Genomic DNA, 19,866 nt, shown 5'->3' with positions numbered 1-19,866 from the left:
CATATAATATCTGCGCATAATATCTCGTTCCTGAGGTATAATTAAAACTATTTCACAGTTTCTCCTCTGGCAAGGCAACTCTTACCACAGCTGTTTGTTATCTTCCTTTTGCAACACCTCTGCACTCCCAGGACAGGTCTCAGTGAGCAGCAAAGCTTAATTCGAGTCCCCTCTGGAGGGGCACGGGCTGCCCCTCTGCTGCCAGGCAATTCTCCCCTCTCTCACCCGTGCCTGAGCTCCCCATACCAGGCATCCTCCCGCCTGCCTTCTCAGCAAAAACACAGAACCCCCTTCAGAGTTAGGTTTTGCTTTCCAGATTCCAAAATCCAGCTCAGACTTCTCTTGTTCATGCTCAAACCTCTGCACCTTAATGGTAGAAGCCATTGCCTGGCTGCATTTAGGGAGATACAAAGCACACTAGGGCATAATAAATCACATGCTAGCACACTGGAGAACCTTTCATTATTTCATGGGCCTTTTCTAACAGAAATTTCTCTCACAGAAAAAAAGCACAAAAGATAAATATTAATGTTTCAGACCCTTTGGGCCCTTACATTTATCTTTCCTTCCCTCCACGAGACTGTTTTGTCTGTTTTGGGATTCTCTTGCCTCTGAAAATCCAGCTCTAGGAAGAGAGTTGGTGGGGGAGTTTATTTTGTTTGAGACTGCAGTGCCCAGACCTGTGCAGCCTAAGACAAAAAGCAACAGAACATTATTCCTGACCATTCTTGATCTGCTTCTGCAGCTGCAGCAGCATGAGATTTAAAGTAATTTCTTATGCTCACTACAAAGGCTGAATCCTCAGCTGATGTGAGCAGGCACAGCTGTGCTTTGACTCCTGCACAAGATGTCAGATGAAAGTGCCTTGATAGCACTGGCACCCAAAATCAGGTGTCCCTGTGTGACCCCTGTACAGCCGAGCAGACAGCAGGGTGCACAAATATGTTACTTATTTCTCTTCCGAGAACAGCCCTTGCAGACTGTCAATAAAATGGCTTTTTCAGAAATAGTCAGTTGTACAATGGAACACAGAGATCCAGAAAATCTCCAAGGTGTCAGCAGAAAACAATTATGAGACACCTCAGCCCAAGAAAGCACATAAAACATATTAGTTACAGCATGTGGAAAGTCCTGCTGACTTCTTTCTAAAGAGCCCAAAGGGTCCTAGATTCCAGGAAACTATTTGCTATTGTGGGTTTGTTAATACTGATGTGAAATTGGGGTGCTTTGGGCTTTGTCTGTGCGAGATCTAATGGAAAGCTTTACTGTCCTTTTTTCATTAGAGCCAACTGCTTGTTTTTCTTCTCCCTATTCTAGGCACTTTCAAAACTGAAGACCTAGATGAAATGGGTACTGGGTGTTCCCAAAATCCTGCAGCTGAGAGAAAAGTGCAAGGGAATTATTATTGTTTCTGTTTATTTATTTGTCTTGAAATGGTGCCCGGAATGTCATATGACACGATGGATGCAGGATCTGCAGAGAATAATTCACAGTCTGAATAAAAGACCAGCCAAGTGCTTCACTGGGCTCTCACATCTTCCCAGCCACTTCTCAGGTGTTATCAGCCCAGATGTCACAGCCAAGGCAATAAACACTGATCTTTTCCTTTTCCTTGTGCCCATGCACGGGAAGAGGCACAGCAGAGACTGGAACCAAAGTCAGACTGGTGACGCCTGGAAGCACGGGCTGTCCAGCCCCAGAGCAGAGGCACTCCTTGAGCATTCCTACATTTGCAGGACTGTCCTGGCAGTTCTTTTCTGTCTTCCTTGCCAAGGACCTGGAGGACCCTTCTTCTCAGCCAAGGTTATGTGGAACCCGGGCTTGTCGTACAGCAAAGGGCTATAAACAGTATGATTTCCATTTAGAATGGGCTATGTGACACTCTCTGTGCAAAAATAAATAGTCTTTAGCAGCAAGGAAAGACCTTTACAAGTTACAGAGATGCTATGGACAACATGCCTTGGTAAATTTTCTCTTCCCACTAAGAGAAGCTTGAGAGAACTGGAGAAAGTTAACCTCCACCCTGAAAAGCAATCTCCCTGTTTGCTCATTGTTGGCTGTAAGTTCTGTCAGGTGATTCATTGGGAAATTTTTTGATAAAAGTGTTTGCCAAGACACTTTAAAAATGTGTTATATTTTAAATAGTACTCATAGAACTCATCCAACTGAGAAACAATACACAGAAACAGTTGTTCTGCTGAGTCCACATTCAAAGCCCATGATATTTATAATCTTACAGCATTACAGATATATTTTAAGTCTTATAATTTCTCAAGGAAAATTGTAGTTTAAAAGAGTGATGCTGGGAAAAAAATCTGTGTGAAGCCACAGGAGCTCAGGTCTCTTGAATTCCAACATATATTTACACGAGAGTGGCTAAGATGTATCCATTAGCTGCAAACATACCTCGTAAATTTCTTTAACAGAAAGCACAGGCTTGGAAGCTAGTTCATCATGTTAGAGTCTAGTTCTTTCCATTTCAGAAGGAGTTTCTGTAATTATATCCTCTTCAGCCTGGGGATCTGTACGCTGGTGTACAACACATGCTCTTCCATACCTGGATGTTCTAGAGAGACCCAGCCCCAAGAGCCCTCATTCCTGCCTCACAAAAAAAAGTAACCCAGAACAACAACAACAACAACAAAACAACACAAACACAAAAAAATCCAGTTATTTCAGTCCTCATCTGGTGAAGGTATGGCTGCACCTCTCTGTAGGTCTGGCACCAGCTCTGGGAGGCAGTGCCTTGTTGCAGACCTAGTCCATCCCCCTCAGCACCCTCAGCACTCTTGCTTGCAGCTACCTGCAGAATCCATCTTGCAACTCCAAGGGCACCAAATTCCCTTTAGAAATACCTTCTTTTTCCTTTTTAGAGTCTTTTTTTTTTTTTTTTGCTGAGGCAATTATTACTTGTCATAAATAAGAACTGCCAGCTGTGAAAAACCTTCCATTCACTGTTCTAAAAGTGCTTTATAATTGTTTCTCTCTACAGCAAAGAATTTTCTAAGTACTCTGTGGTGCATCCAGCCAGCCAGGGGATGCAGTGGGAGGATTACTGATAAGGCTATCCATCACTGTCACTCAAAAGGATTGGACCCCCAGAGCGCTCTCACTAAGTAGAAAGTGTTTGCAGCACACTGGCAAAGCTCTTAGGGTGACACTGCAGATGAGGCTGCTCAGGAAATACCTCCACACAGAATGAAAAATGGTATCCACCATGCTAAAATCATAACTTTGCCAGAGCTGGGCTGTGGTTCTTTGCTTTTAAACTGTCATTCCAAAAAGAGCATGTATGGATTATGTGAAGAAACACACGAGTGTCTTTGGCAGTTAATGCCCAGGACAGAGCTGAGAATGAGGAGCAAGGCTGAGGAAGACATCACGCCTGCAGACGCTGCCTGCAGATGGAGGCTCCAAGAAAGGAGCTGCTGGAGTAAGAAAATAACTCTTGCCTTAAGTAACTTTCTTGCAGTGTCTGAAAGGGAGCTGGAGCATGGGAAGATGAGCTGCTCAAACTTTTCTTGTCAAAAAATTCATATGAATTCAGACAGATTTTAGTTTGCAAGAGTTTCACATTTCCAGATTTCCCCTTTTATATTTATAGGTTCAACAATCCCAAAATGAAAAGAAAAAGAAGTCTTAGTTTAAATGAATGGGGTCCAGTAACCAAGGGAAGTGATGTTTCATCCGCCTTTCATCCTCTTAGATTTAAGCTTTTTGGGAAAGCCCAAAATGGGGAAAGATTTGGAAAAATCAGCACTAATGAGTGGCTTCACTTTGTTTGATCTACAAAGAAGAAAGCCAATGGGACAGCTTGATAGTCTTTCTATACATTAAACATCCTTATTAAAGGATGATGAATTCTAGGTTATATTCTGCCCTAGTGGCTGAGGAAGCAGGAAGAAAGGATAAGAAAAAAATTGGCTTTATTAGCAGGAAAGGTTCTTTTTGGATAGTAAGAAAATATTTTCTTAAGGTAGTAGGGGACTGAGATACACTGCCTTTGGATGTGCAAAAATCCCCTCACTGCAGCTGTGGAGAGCAGTTAAACTGTGATATGTCATGGGAGCTGTGTGGGCTGACTTGATCCTTCCTCAGAGCAGCACTTTGAGCTAGAAAGTCCCTGGAGACTCCTTCCAGCCTTTCACTCTCAGCTTCCTATGTGATACCCTGATGCAACATCCAGAGGAAACATTAATTCTGCCTTCCTGTGGCCAGAGTTACAGTGGTAAATATCTGACCAGGGAATTGAGAGGAAAATATCTTCATGCCAAATGAGAGTGTGGATGACAAAGACGGCCTTTGGGCCAGGGCCTGGAAATGAGGGAACAATCACACAAATGCTCACAGCAAATCCAGCTGCAACAGGCAGCCCACAGTCTGAGCAGAGGCAGTACAGCTCTGAGGGACAGGATTTCAAGAGGAATTAGTACTGCCATGGAGAAAGGCACAGCTTTGTGAAATGGAATAATCTTAAATGAGGTCACGATTTCCACAGCCAGATTTTGGTGGTTGCACAAATGCTTGCTTCCACTACTAGGAAAATGCTGGCTGAGAGGCAGACTGAGTGTTTCTAATGCTAGGTCTTGGTGTGCTGTCAATAAAGTCAAAGTACTTCCAAGGGAGGAGAGCTGGCCCAGCTCAGCAGAGCAGTTCTGCAGCAAACAGGTTGGTTTTTCTCTGCTGAGGCAGCAGGAGTTTGAGGCACTCTCTCCACTGCCACTGCAGCAGCACCTTCAGCGTGTCACCACCTGGAAGGCCTTTGTCTCTCTCACAGCACCTTGGTCACCCAGCGAGCTGCTGACATTCTGTCCTACTTCTCCCCCAGAAAAGGAGAATGGATGTCACTGCTTCTCTGCTTGATTGCCAAGAGGTGTTTGGCTGTCACTGCTCCTTCTTATCACTGAGCTCTTCTTCTCCTGCCCAAGCCTGTCAGCTCTTTTAGGCTATTCTGGCTTTGACAAAACACAAGCAGGAAGCAACCCCTCCCTCATACCAGGTAGCACAGTCACGGTCCTCCTAAACTAATTGTACCTTCTTTCCAAACTTTGGGATGGAAGAAACACTAATTAGTCATTTTAGCGTGACTGCAGGGTGAGCTGGATGAGAGCTCGTGTTTTCCAACGTGACTTGTGTGCTTAGATGTTCCCAGGTTTGGGAAATACTAACAGCTCCATTTCCAGAAAGCCATGGGACCCCATACTTCGGGGATAAATACATTAGGATGTGTGTCTGAACGTCAGGGGCCATCTCAGATCTGAGCCCTCAAACACGGAGCCGTGCTCCAGTCGAAGCAATCCAAGCAACAAGCTGGAAGCTGAGGAATTTCGGGTGGAAGAGCTCTGTGTGGCGCTGCTGCAGCCCTGCTGACAGGGCACAGGGCATGATCTACGTGCACAGGTACTGCTCATGGCAGAGATTCAGCGCTGAAACGCTCATCAAACGGTTTAACACCTCAGCATGATGCAATTCATCCTGCAGGTGCTCTATTCCCATTCAAAATGATGGCTGGGCCATATTTACAGTGCAACTGCATTAGTCCTTAGAGCACACCCTTTCCAGATGCTGAGAAAATGCAAATTGTGTGTCAGATGCCAAGTGTCAGGGGGGGTGATTTGGCTCCAAGCCAGCATCGGGCACAGGACCCATCGGACCCTACTGGAGCTCACAGGGCAGGGCAGGCTGTGAACGTGGCTGCTCTCTCTCCCTCTCTGCATTTCTGCTCCTGCCACACCACAGCCTCTCGCCCTGGGCACAGCTGAACCTCATTTGGCTGCCAGGCTCACACACAAAACAAGCACTTATCCAGCAGTGATTTATGCCCAGTATTCCCAGCTGTGGAGATCACACAAAGATATGACAATATCTTATCAGCTAAGCAGGATACCCAGGAGAACTTCAGCAAGGATTACACAAACCACAGCAAAGACAAACACATTCCCTTAGGTTAGATATGGCCAATGCAGGAGAAAAAGGTCTTCTCAGTTTGGCCCCATAGGCAGCTACCTGGTGATTTGACCACAACACTCTTCCTCTTCATTCCTTACATCCCCATGCACAAATATGTCGTCCCAACACCTTCAGTGCTCTGTTTACCTCTGTTTCCATGCCATTCCTCTCTTGCCAGGCTTCAGGCTGACCACACATCTCTCCACTCTAGGGACAGTCCTGCTGTCACAGGGTCCACCCACTCTCACACTCACTCCTGTGTCCACACTGACAAGGCCACTCTAGAGAATCACTGTGGCCACAAAGAGAAAGGAATTACATGCAAATTGTTCCTCGAAATTCCTTCTAATCCCTGCCTGACTGCTCTGGCCTCCTTCAAACCATTCCCAAGTCCCTGAGTCTGTTCAGACCCTACTCTGCTGCCACCTCCACAATTTCTTCTCCCACCTCACCTTTCCTCCTCTGAGCTGAGCAGCACATGTGACACACTGCCCACCCGAGGGCTTTGCTGCTTTGGGAGAGAATAACAACAAAAAAAGCCACCCGACCAGAACGGCAGAGGCAAGGTGGGCATACACAATGAGGAAAAGTGCAAAAAATGACAGGAATGTTCAAATACTTCTTTGCTGCAAAGTGTGTGTGGAAAGGAAAACATCTAAATTGAGTATTTGTGCATTGAGAAGGTGGTGGCTGTATTTGAGGGTGGGTTACTTGCTCCAGAGGTCTCTCTGTAAGAGTTCCCACAGCTAAGACATATAAATTCTCACAGCCTGATTTCCAGCAGTGCTCATCACCTGTCACTGATTTAACAGCTTCAGGAAGAGCTCAGTCATACCCAGGAAATGCCTGGCTTTCAGAGAGGCTTTCCATCAGTTGTTTTCAGACTGTGATTTGAATCCCCAGCCTTTTGAAGGCTCAGAGAGCTAAAATTTGCACTGTCAGACAGGTGCAATTAGCCCCATCTGTTCCTGCAACTCATTTACTAGTTTGTGTAATTTCTAGTGCAAAACTGATCTTGAGGGGAGGAGAAGAAAAGTTATTTCAGAAAATCATTGTTAGGAAATAGAATTTGCTGTTATCATACTCCTGAGAGATAGGACAGGGAAATCAAACACTGCTGTGCAGTCAAACCTTACCCAGCAAGCAGCTTGGACAGTCCTTACATGCATTGCCAGACCTTTGTTAAACGTAAGCATGCACAAAACCACATGTCTGACCCTAAAGCCTGATGCACATGATGCTGTTACTGCACAGTAAGGACCTCTGCAGCGGCCAGGCTCACCCTGCATTCTGTCCCCACAAGCCAGGACCAGCCTCAGACTCTTCCTGGCCCCCTTGTCTGCTGGTAGCAAGCACTGAACTACTGCCTTTAACTCAGCACTGTAAGCTGGGCAAAAGGAAAACTGAACTAATAGCAAACTCATGCTTTGTAAATTTGGGTTGAATTCAGCAAGCACTTAATCAAAGAAGGAGAAGCACTGAAAGCCTGCTGGCCTTACTTTTTATTTTCAAGATTCATTACTGATATTACATTCCACCGAAATTTTGTTCTTTTCTCTTTTTGCAGCAAAAAGTAAAAGGCTTAGATCATTTGAAAATAAAATTAGCTATTCATTTCAAGCTGAATAAAACATCTGGGTTGGAAGGATGTTGGGTTTCCTTTTACCTGCACTTCCCCCAGAATTAATTTTTTTAATGTCATTCTCATAAGAGGCAATAGCATGGTTATAGCACCCACTACCTTTCAAGGATCCTCAGGCCCAGGCTGGTGTGTTCAGGGTTTGAAGCCAGGAACCAAAGTCTTGTTTTATATTTACAAATGGATGCACAAAAGCCTGTTTGTGTATGACAGAAAATGACAGCTACCTCTGCTCTGCTACTGTGAGGAGTGGAAGGGGAGATGCAGGTCCATGTACAGCTTAGATCTACTAATATCTCAATTTGTTTTGTGGATCAAGTCATTTCATTTCAACAGATCCTTTCATCAACCTGCAAGGAAGGGATCCTACCACACCATCTTACTGGTATAAAGAACAATGGGCCATATTTCCATCATGACAGAAATTATCCCCAGCAAGTATTACAGCTGCTATAGGAAGGCTTTTATTCTCCTGCATCAAAGCACTCAGAGTATTGAGTTGTTATGATTTAGCCTGTCTTGGATACAGGTGCCCACACCTTTCTGAGATGGTGGAGTGATTGCAATGTTATTAAGATGAATGGGATGATATTACTCATCTCTATGATACACAATATTTTTGGAGGAATAGTACATAAAAAGGACAACCAACCCCTTCTTTGCAGGTGTATGAAGACACAAAGGAGAGGAGATGGAGCAGTACTGCAGGACAGGATGGGCATGAGTGTGGGGAGTGAAAAGCACAGAGACACTTCACATGATCACCATAACACCACACAGTTCATTGCTGGGTAGCCCAGGGCTGGGAGAGGTTCATCCACCTTCCTAGCACTGATTCATATCAATTTTAGTGTTAAAAGGGACCAGAACGGTCACTGATTTCTCCACCCTGCATGTGACAGGATTTCCCCCAGTAAGTCCTTTGCCAGACACCATCTCAGGGAAGATGACCTTATTTTCAGAAAAAGCACCAGTTTTGATTTAAGGACCTCACGTGACAATGAATCCAGCACAATCCAGTGTAAATTGTTCAAATAATTAATTCCCCTGGCAGCAAAAATGTACAGGCATTTCTAGGCCTGACACATCTGTTCCTTCTTCACTGGTTTTCCAGTAACCAGGAGAGATGCTTCCACACACTGCTCTGGTTTTGTGGCCTGGCCAGGAGCAGAGTCAAACAAATGATAGGAGGGGTACTCAGAGGGCTGGACAACCTCAGCCTTAGCCCCCTCACAGAGTGTAAAACACCAGTCTGTGCTTATGTGCTAACATCAGTGCTGCAGTCAAGGAATCTGCGCCTCCCCCTGCCAGGACCCAGCGCACAGAGCTCCGAGAGAAGCCTGCAGCCTTGCACTGCTGAGCATGAAAGCTCAAAACTTCTCCATCCTGACAAGAGCAGTGATTTACAACAGCACAAAAGCTCTGTAGAGCAACCTGAAGCAAGGCTGCATTAGTTACCAGACAGAAGATAGGAGTAATCAATTTTGCTCAGTCTGGACTGAAGTTCTGGAACTTTCCTTGGGTTCAAAAGAAACACGAAGGTGTTTGAGCACCATTTTTTTAGCCTACTGAAGAGAAGATGATCAAAAAACCTCATAGTACAAAAACCCACTGCTTGGCTTATTCTTGGCTCTTCAGCATGTATAAACAAAATTTAAATAAATAGGGGTTGAGATAAATGAGGGTTGAGTTAAGATTTTCTGTTTCTCCTGCGGCTACTTTTTGCCACGCTTCCTGCCATTAAGTTGGACCTTGCTCCTGAAACAGTTCATGGTGAACAGCAAGATTATTCAGAGGAAAACTCTTTATACAAGAGGCTATATCAGACTGCAGGAAAAGAAAAGTCAGAATTAGAATAAGAGGATGCTTTAGGCGACTGAACTTCAGCTGTGCTGAACTATATCCTTGGTTTCACACTGCTCAGTGTGTCAGGTGCATATTGTCTCGTTTTATCTTCAGCAGGTGAGCCACAAACAATGGGGAGAAGCAGAATGAAGAAAACAATGAGAAGGTGACTAAAGAAAACAATGAGTGATGATGAGGGCTTTGAACAGGAGGAGGTTTCTAGTTGTGGTTTTTTAAATAAAATACTTTCACAGAAAGGTTTAACAAAATTTACCTACATTGTAATACCCTGCTAGATTAAAGGCTTAAGCACATTTGCAAAATGGAAATGAATCCTGTGTTTAATCATTCTATTATAAAATTCATTAATATTGCAACAGCTTTGAATTACACAATTACACAAATATTTTGCATCCTATGATTTGATTCAGTAATATCATTTATTTTAGATTTTATTAGCTATTTGCTTCAAATTTGTTCAGTTAGATGCTCATTTGGTTTGCTTCAGAATGGGAAGGATGATTTCTTTGCCCTAATGGGAAGATCAGAAGCAGCCCTCATATCTCAGTGCTGCTCTGGGGACTAAGTCTCTTCTCCCTGGAGCATTGTTCCTCTCAGACACGGAGGTGAGTTAATCTCCCACCTTTCCCCAATTTTCTTAAAGTAGGGAAAACGTACTGAATAAACAACTGGTATTTTTTGCTTGTGGAACTCTTCCCAGCTCCTCAAGGGCTTTACTGCTCCTTTCCCTCATTGCTGTAAGACAGGGGACAGTCCCTACCCTCTCCCCTGGGCACCTCTCCCTCCTCTAATGCACAGCAGAAGGGGGACAGGGATCTGTTCTGCTGGGAGCACAGAAGAGCACAGAACTGACTGCTTGGGCTGTCCTGCTGCCTGTGTGCAGGCTGAACGAGGAGGATACCTCCAAGTCAGGGATTTCTTCAAAGCCTCAGAGGACTTTTGATTAACTGTGCAAAACTTATAGACCATTTCCTCCCATCTTCCCCCAACACACAGGGATTAAACAATTTAGCTGATGATTTTAGGTTAACAGAACAAGTGAACAAAAAATACCAGGATTAAGGTCCCCAATGAGCAGACCTCAACACAAATACTCTTCCTGAGTACCTGCTCTGGAAAGCAATTTGTTTTAACAATGAATTATGTGGTAAATATACAATATTAAGTGTATTTTCAAAAGCAATGGTTCAATTCCCTTGTCTACTGCCCAGGCACTTCCAGTTTAAAGAGGACTTAAACATTTGCAGCCAAAGATCACTGGGTATAATCCTTCTCTGGCCTTACTGAATCTGTAAACAGATAAGGCAAAGCCTGAAGAAACAATCTCTCAAGCAGGTCAGCCTACGCAGACATGCACACACACACTCTTCCTCTGTTCCAAAGGTTTAGAGTACTTTGTTAGCTGGAGGTAGGATTAAAGTAAGAATTTAAGTCCCCAAAAGCCTTTCCCTAAATGTGAACATGTGATAAGAGTTTGAGTTGAATCATCAAAAGCAGTGAAAGCTGGGACGGAGAACAATGACAAAATCAGTACTGCAGACTCACATGAGCAATGATTCACATGATTAGCTCTTTCTAGGGGTTAAAAAATGGATATAGCAGGATTGTTGCAGCCAGCCTTAGGCTTTGAAGGCCCACACAGAGACAAATTTCCAAGGTAGAGGTCTTCATTCCAACTGAATTCCAGAGGGAGGAAAATAAGAAAATAACAGGTGTGATGTTCTAGTGTATTAAGAACTGAAAATCTGCTTTCCATACTCATCACACAAGAACAGACCTGGAGTAGCAACATGATATACCCCCACAAAATTAATAAGATCTGCAATTTATACAAGAGTTTAAACCAAATTTTCAAGCCCCTGTAGGTATTTCTAATTCATAGTATTGATATATTCCCTTAAAATAGTTGGGACATTTACCTCATCCTCCCCCCACACACAGGGAGGTGGCGCAGATGTTAAGCAGAGTGTAAAGCTCCCTGTAAACTGCTCTGTCCGTGCCATGGGTGAGGCTGAGCCCGAGTGCTGCCAGCACCATCTGCCCCCTGTGCCGAGCTGCCAACAACCCACAGCGCTGCCTCAGCTCGGCTTCCCTCGCTGCTGGGAGCACCTGCATCACCTGCCTGCTGCAAAGCAGTGTCGGGGAGCTGCTCAGGAGCGGGGCACCCGCCCCGAGTGCCGGGGCCGCTTCGCCGCTCGCCTCCATCGCTTTGTCCCGCTGCACACACGGCACCTCGCAGGAAATCTGCCAGCAAGTGGACTAAACTGGATCCACCTCCTAAGGGAAATCAAAACCTCAGGGAAGGCTTGGAAATACAGCAGTGCCTGTCAGTGGTGTCTCAGTTGTTCCTAGCGGAAGGCTACAGCACTGTGGAGCTCTTCACCTCCCTTTTTCCTTGCTGAGGTGGTACCCAAAGCTGCTCCCAGCCCAGACTTGTGGTGCTACAGAGATGGAGTTCAGAGACCAGCAAAAGGTTCAACATGTTCCTCACCACTGAGAAAGCTTAAGCTACCTTTGGGGGCAGTTTTGTCTATCCCCAGGAAGATGGCTTGCTTGACCAGCTTGGCAGTCCACAGCAGCCTCTCCTAGGCTCAGAGTGAGGCATTGATGGGGAGAAAAAATCACCAGTTCCAGTAGTCCCTGCTGCTGCCAATCTGTGTTGATGGCTTCCAAGCCAAGACCTGTACATCCAGGATGTGGACACCTCTGTTACTTAAAGTGCCCACTGACCTCGGGAGTTCATTCACTTCTCCCTGGTTCTCAGAACTGCAGCATGGATCAGGCGTGCTGCTCCAAGTGTCATCCCCTGTGAGCAAGGCCTTTCCCTTCAAATGACAATAATCTATAAATATGTAAGTGTGCAGCATTTATCTGAAACACTGGCAAACACAAACAGTTGCTACAAGGTCACTCAGACAAGAATTCATAATACTTTACATCACCTCTTCTCACTGGGTACAACTAAAGAATGGCTGTTACTGCCTCTGCAGACCAATTTTAAATGGTTCAGTTCTATTGTGTTTGTACACAGAGCATTGCATTTTGACTTATAAATTACACTGAGATCAGTAAGCATCTATTTTCTGAAGTTAAAGTTTCCTTTTTTCACTTGCAAACACAAAGTCACTTCATGGCAGGGAATATCTTCATATTGACTGGAACCTCAGTCCCTGCTTCAAGGGAGGGAAAAAGACCCAAATACATCCCTGGCCCAAGAGCAGCATCTCTGCCAGTGATGCAGGGACTTAAGATGGGTCCTTTTATACGCAAGAAGTGGTGGCCATGGCTGAATGAGAATCAGGCCTATTATTTTTGTCACTGAAACAAAGCTGCAAGGTTGATGATGAATTTCAGCCTGCAAATTTGGTATCACTGCCTTCCCAGCACATATCTACTGGGTACATTTCCTGTGTCCAAACCCCTTTCCTGGTGCTGTTGCCATAGTGCCTAAGCACCTCCCAAAGCAGTTATCCTCCCTGAGTGAGGAGTGCTACTACCTGCACTTTACACCTGGGAAACGGGGTGCAGGGAGACTAAATGACTTGCTCAAAGTCATGCAGGACAGGTTTGAGTTCCAGATTGCTAACATCAGCCTGGTCAATCCCTCCTTCACGTTAGCTGGTCTTTACATAGCATCAGCCAGCCATTGTCAGCTAAACGACTCTTAGAAAGCCAGGGAGCCGGGCATGCGTGACAAGGAGATGACTGTGCAATAGGGGGTTGACGCTAGCAGACATTTGAACTACAAAAACAAAACTAAATTAAAATTAAGCTCCCTTATTAAATTTCTAATTGTTGTGTGATGCTATGCAATAATTTTTAAACCACTGGCACCTATCTTTTTATGTGAGGAAAATAGAGGAAAATACGGGCTGAATCCAAGCCTTTGTTTGGCTTTATTACATGCAATTCCTTTTTTAGCATTCTGAGCATTTAACCTTGAAAAATAGTGTTGTTTTGCTGCTGTGTTTTCTGATTGTTAGTCTCAAGGCATCTCAGTGGCATCTTTATAAATCTGCTGTAGCTGGTAAATATTTCTTGCGGTCCAGAGCTGAAGATGGCAAAACCCAGATCACTTTTAGCTGTCAGGCAATTAATGTAATCCAAAGGAAATGAAAGGTTTGTGCAAGTGGGACTGCTTTTAATAACAGAGGGTTCCTGACTCATGCTTCTAAGGGGAACAAGGAAAAACATCAATAAAATAAAGCATAGACAGGGTGCTGGAAAAGATCTTGAGACTCTGAATGCCATTTCATTGCAGATTATGTGACAACCATTATTGTGAGAGAACACTGCAAATGTATTTATTGATACTCTATTTCAAATGACAGCCATATTATAGTTACACAGGGCTGCAGCGTCTCACATCATCAGCTTCTAATTTTTCCTCTTTCGGGTCATTCCTGTGTTTTAAGTGAAGCCAAGCACAGGAAAGAGGTGTTTGTGTTTAGAGATGCAGTGCCAGTACTGATGGCTGTTCTTAGCTGGGAGAGCAGGGCACAGAGCGAGCTAAGCTGGTGAGACACGAAGGTAGCAAGGCACAGGACAAAGGCACTGTGTGTATGAGCCAGGATCTGAAACAAGTTGCAGGCTCTTTGTGGGCATAGGGATGCTGCTGCAATCTGGAGTGCAGGAGCAGGGATTTTAGCCTCCACCCAAGTGGTGTTGCTGTCAGCAGCCCCCCAGCAGGTACCACTGAAGGCCAAGGGAGAAGTCAAGTGCTTGGCACTTCAAAACTCAGTCCAAGGGTCAGGGATTTGGCAATCTAACTGGTAGCCTTTTTGTTTGGCCAATAACCCCTGCCAGTGCCACAGAAGCCATGCAAAAGGAGTGAGCCCAAAAACCTGTTTGGGGTAGGGTTGGAGGCAAGTAAAGCAAGGGACAGGGTTTGTGAGCTTCACCAAACTGTCCCCTGGCCCAGCTGGGGACATTACTGCTTTAGCAAAACAGGGGCAAGCCCTGACAGGACACAAGAGAGAATCTTCCAACCTCAGCAGAACAGACCTGGGAGAGCATCAGTGCCTGTGGCTAACAGGACACAGCACCTCATCTGTGCACCTTCACACCCCAGAGCCTGGAGAATGTTTCCCTGCCCAGTTCTGCCCTACCTGCTGTATAAACAGAGCTCTGGGGCATCTCTGCAAGCCCAGGGCCACAGCACTCCCTTTTGCATCTCCTGACTGGTTCAGCTTGCATCTAATACTTCTTTCTTCCTCTGGAGTCAGAAAGAGTTCTGTCTGTATTAAGATGGCAGGATCAGGCCCTTTTATGATACTGCCAATATAGAATAATTAAAGCAAACTAAATGAATAATTCCAGCAGATGAAAATTAACTCAGCCACATAGGCAGATAAAAGCATCTCCTGTTATTTGAAGTGTCTGTGGAGCTGCACCTTTAAACACCATGGCAACCAATGCCATTACTGAGTCCTTTTTTAGATCTCATTTAAAATGTAGGGAAATTGATGCTTTATTCACTCTGGGTTTTCTTTTCTGTTTTTTTTTTATAATATGAAAAAAATTTTATTTGGTCATGGTCCTGCTTTTAACAACTAAATCCTTTTTTCTTGTAACAGCTGCCCTCATCCTTCTGCATACAGCTTTTCCTTCTCTAGCTCCCTGCAGGTTGACCATTTAACCAGCACCAAACATTCCTCTCCAAGAGCCCCTTATCGATCTGTTTTCTACTCTTTAACATATCCTTTCCCAGTTCCAAAGGCTGCCCCTCCACTCAGGGTAAAAAGCCCCTTAGTACATTTTTTTCTTGGCACCTGATTCTCTCAACAGTCCACAAATGCTACGTGTTTTTAATCAACAAAACAATCATTCATTAGTCCTGTTTACTAACTTGGAGCAAGTACTCCCGTGGCTGTGCAATAGCAGTGCTACAGCCCCTGCACACGCTGCAGGTGGGAGGAGGTGTATATCTACCCTTGGCACGGCATCACACAGCCTGCTTGTGCATTTGCTCTGCCTGCTCTGTGTGTGCGAGCTATGGGCAGCCATTTCCTTTGAAACACCACTGCAGGCATCAGCAAATCAACAGAAATCTAAATTCTTACCCCCCAAAAAAATCTATCTTTAAGCACAGGAAGGCTGAAAACTGCATAGGAATTACTGTATGAGATTCACCAGCCACGTCAAGCTTCTGCTGACCAGTCCCAGACCCCTCAGGAAAAGCTAATTATTGACACCCTGTCAGGAGAGCAGGCAGGCTGCCTCTCCATCACACTCTGCTGTCCATGTCTGCACCATGGCTGTGCTGGAAGTGTCCACAAGGAGTAAAAGGTGTGTGAGAACTGCCAAAACAGACCGAGCCTCCAGCTTGCACACCTGAGGAGAGGACACCAGAGAGCTTCAGATCCACCCAGGACAGGCTGCAGCAGGACACAGGAGCTCATGTTCTCATTCCAAAAAAGCTTCACCTGAGCCACTAATAAAGTTTAAATTACAGCCTGAAGGATGGCATATCAGGTGCCTTCCACCAGCCTTCAGGATGTTTTTCTACTGCAATTACGAGTCCAATCCCCTTTTTATTCTTGCTGTAACTTGGCTGCAGTGGTGCTGCTCCAAAACTTAACCCCACTGTTTCCACTCTGCTTGCTGTCATTCTCTAACTGTTCACATCCTGCTGAAGAGGCCAGAAATTGCTGCAGCCTTAAAATATACAGGGGGCCGTTTGTACCAGAGCAAAATATAAAAAATCCCTTACGTCCAGCTACAAGCTACAACAGAGGCATCATACTTTTGAGTCAAGCTGTTCATGAAATAAATTACTTATTCAATAAATTTAGCTCTTCTTCAGCTCATTAACTGTCCATCCGAAAAAGCATATTTATTTTCACAAGTTTGTTCATTACTCACAGCTGCTTAATATGTCCAATATGTACCTCTGTGTGTCAGTGGCTGTTGGGTGTCAATTCTCCCAGCTGAATTGAACATTCCTGATTAATCCTAAAATAATTTTTGGTTGTTCTTTACCAGACCCACAGAAAGAGTTTGTCTTTTCTTGAAAAATTACCTAAATTAAACTTTAGCCATGGAGGTGTCCATGAACAATAAAACAGAGGAGGAACAAGCCCCCAGGTGCCTCTGGTGACTGTGGGACCAACCTCACTGCCTCTGACTTTCTGGGTAACATGAGGTGCATCCTTTTAGTGTCCTGCTTCAAGGTTAGAAAGTATAAAAGATCTTAACTGTTGCATAAATCAGTTAGGATGGGGATTTGACCCTGTAAAACACTAAGTAAACAGCAGATACAATTCATGGTGTTGAACATATTAAATCCATAATTCCACCCACCAACAAGTTTTACTCTGAGCCACCCGTCCATGGAACTGTTTATAGCAAATGTGTCAGCACAAAACCTTTGGACAGTTAGATCCTTTAGAGAAGTTTAAACACCAACAAATCATTTCTGTGAGCTCTCTTTTCATGAAGTTTGGCCTCACCAGCAAATAAGTTACAGCAGAGCTTATACAGATCTATTTTGTCCTCAAGAGAGATAAAAAACTGCTGCATATTCCATTATTTGCACTTTTCCACTCACTTAACATAAAAGTAAGGACATTTTCTACTCAATTCTGCACACTCTGAGTTAAACCAGCAATGGCCAGCTCTGAGCTTTCAGCTCAAAAGACTGAAGTCACTGTTTGCCACCCCAGATAGAGTGACAGAAATCTTCAGGGATGCAGTTTGCACTTGCTGGGTTGCCTATGGTGCTGCCTGCTAGTAGAGAACACACCATTCTCACCCAGCTGGGAGTGGTGACACAGGTGTTGCTGCTGAGTTCAGGTACTGATAGAATATTTTCCCTCCACTGCAAATGAAGCACCACACTGGTGCCATGAATACTTGATCAGCCAGGATCAGAATATTGGGAAGAAAATTTAAATCAGCACCACTTAAGAATTTTTCTTGCCTTCAGCTTCCAGGAAATCTGCTCTAATGCATGGCTGGAGTAAGAGCCCAGCACTTAACACAGCTCCAGTCTAAGATCAAGAAAATTATAAGATTGAGAAAGAGTCCTGGGTGAGAACTAAGGATTTGCTTTGAATGGTTGAGTTTTTGAGATTTATTACCAGTTATCAACAGGCCATTGGGCTGGTGTGGGCTATGCTGAACACAGGGACAAACAACTTTGTCTTTGCTGTTGGAACAGACATGGCCAGTCAGACTGGGATTACCTCGAAGCCATCTGCCTCCCGATGGCATTGGTGACATGGAGCTGAACTAACATTTTCAGTTGCCATAATTGTCATCCACAGTACCAATAGCATTTTTTCAGTAACAGCTTGTTTACCAGATGAGCTATTGCACCCATCTACCAGCAGCATTTTAAATTTGTTGTTAGCACTTCTCTTTTTAATGTCACTTGACTGAATGACCTAAAATATGTTTCAACCACAAAATGTACACACAGATGCATTATTAGAAAAGATTCTAAAGAACTGAGGAAAATGAAATATTGTACTATAAGCCAAAATGCAATCTTCACAGACCTTCTTATTAAAATCTGAGAAGCAGCCTTTTTAGTACTATTCCTTCTACTGACACATGGAGAAGTGCCCAGGATAGCACATTAACTCCCAGAGCCATCCACTGGGCTGTTTTTGTGCCAGGAGCAGCACTCCTTCTCCCCCAGCCAAACAATTTACACTGCATTTACTTCTGTGATATTGTGCACACTTATAAACACTTGGCCAAGCTTAGCCCTGAAATAAACATGTCATTACAACTGAAAATCATCAAACCTGCCTGTCCAGAAAAGAATTTGTCCTTTTGTCCTTAAGGATACATTTTGTTAGAAAGCCACATGCTTTCATGGAGCTGTCTTTGACCCCTTCATGGGCAAAATAGGAAAAAACCACAACTCTTGCTGACCTCTGCATACAGCTGGTCAAAAACCAAGGTGTCTGATAAATCAGTATCTGTTAATGTTGAAACAAACCATGACATCATCTCGATTTTTCTTCCTGAAGAGAAAATAATTTTAACTAAAATAAAATTTTTCTTCTGAATAGATTTTTGTTTTGTGGAAACAGGAGCACAGAGTTGTTTGGGGATTTATTTTGAGGATTTTGCATTTGCACTTTACAGGAAAGTTCTACCAAATGAATTCCCATTACAAAGGCAGCACAAGGGAATAACCAAAAGCCACAAAACACAGTGAGACAGCCCTCACTTAGCTGCTCCAATGTAACTTACTATAAAACCCACACACTCTCCTGCACAGGTGAAAAAGATCAGTTTAAGCAATGTCAGCTTCACTACAGCTTGCTGACAGCTCTGTTAGGGTGTACATGTGTTCCATAGCACAGAAACTCAAACACTGCTGATGTGGCCACACTGTTCATGTACCACGTTAACATGCAAGTCAACCATCCAGAATCACTTTTTGAAATGAAGTTTCATTACAAAGATATTTCTATAATAAATAATTGACTCACACAGAGCACAAAATATTCCATCCTTTGTGTGCAGACCTAAGTCTGAATCTGCCTTGATGAACTCCACAGCTGCACTTAAACTGAGTAGAAAGGTTCCCACAGCCAATTAAGACTCATATGCCCACATAAGTAACAAAACATATATCAAGTGAGGCAAGACAGTGCTGAGATTTTACAGGGGCACAGTGGGACACATAAAAGGTTCTCTGCTTTCCCCCAGTCCCTGCTAATGTCTACTTCCACTGTAACTCCTCGCTCTCTTTCAATGTTTTGCAAAATAAATGTGGTGTAAGGAATTTCCAAGATACAAATCATAAGAGGAAGTCTTGGACATGCCATTAAAGTACTGTTTGGCCCTGCTGGCTCCTTCATTTCTGCAGAAGGAAGCATATCTATCAATGAAAGGCCTTGGTATTGCCAAGGCACCTCACCCAGGAGGTCCTTCCTAGGATGCTCCTGATACCATGACATGGAATGCAACCTGATGACATCAGCAACGACAGGAAAAAGGGATTTACTAATTACCTTTTGGGCTCCAAAACACAGGTTTGGCTGTCAGAAGTATTGCATTAGACAGCTCCCAGCCTTTGCATTCACACACTCAAAGGACACAAGAAGGCAGAGGAAGGCTTGTGGGTATAACTGGGAAACAAGTCACCAGCACCTGCCAGGCTGGCCAGGGAAGGAAGGGGCCAGCTCATGTGGGATAAGGAAGCCCCTGGAGACAAATCAGCTACTGTGAAGAGCAGGATGAGGGGCTGAGACATCCTACTCACCTCCAGAAAGGGATCACCTGAGTCTGATTCTGCCCAGCTCTGCAGCTGTTTGCACCAAGGTGGCCCAGTGCCTCGGTGCCAGCAGCATGTCAGGCAATTTACCTGCCTATTTCCCCATCTTCTGCTCTTTTCTTTCCCTTTTAAATCATTCCCTCAGCTTTCTGCTGCACCATCCTCACAAACAGCC

At 44.3% G+C, this 19,866-nt stretch overlaps 1 long non-coding RNA gene across 1 annotated transcript; it reads right to left on the bottom strand.

Annotated features, from left to right (window-relative positions):
* Positions 1 to 142: 142 nt before the first annotated feature.
* On the bottom strand, positions 143 to 19,621 carry LOC138118900 (uncharacterized). The gene is made up of 3 exons (XR_011155324.1): positions 19,429 to 19,621; positions 2,407 to 2,602; positions 143 to 1,839 (listed from the first exon to the last, which is right to left on the bottom strand). It is a non-coding gene; the product is annotated as an uncharacterized lncRNA (long non-coding RNA).
* Between the last annotated feature and the right edge of the window lie 245 nt (positions 19,622 to 19,866).

Source organism: Aphelocoma coerulescens, chromosome 14 (genome assembly GCF_041296385.1).
Source record: "Aphelocoma coerulescens isolate FSJ_1873_10779 chromosome 14, UR_Acoe_1.0, whole genome shotgun sequence".
Classification (NCBI taxonomy): Eukaryota; Metazoa; Chordata; class Aves; order Passeriformes; family Corvidae; genus Aphelocoma; species Aphelocoma coerulescens.
This window is presented reverse-complemented; position numbering and strand designations above follow the sequence as displayed.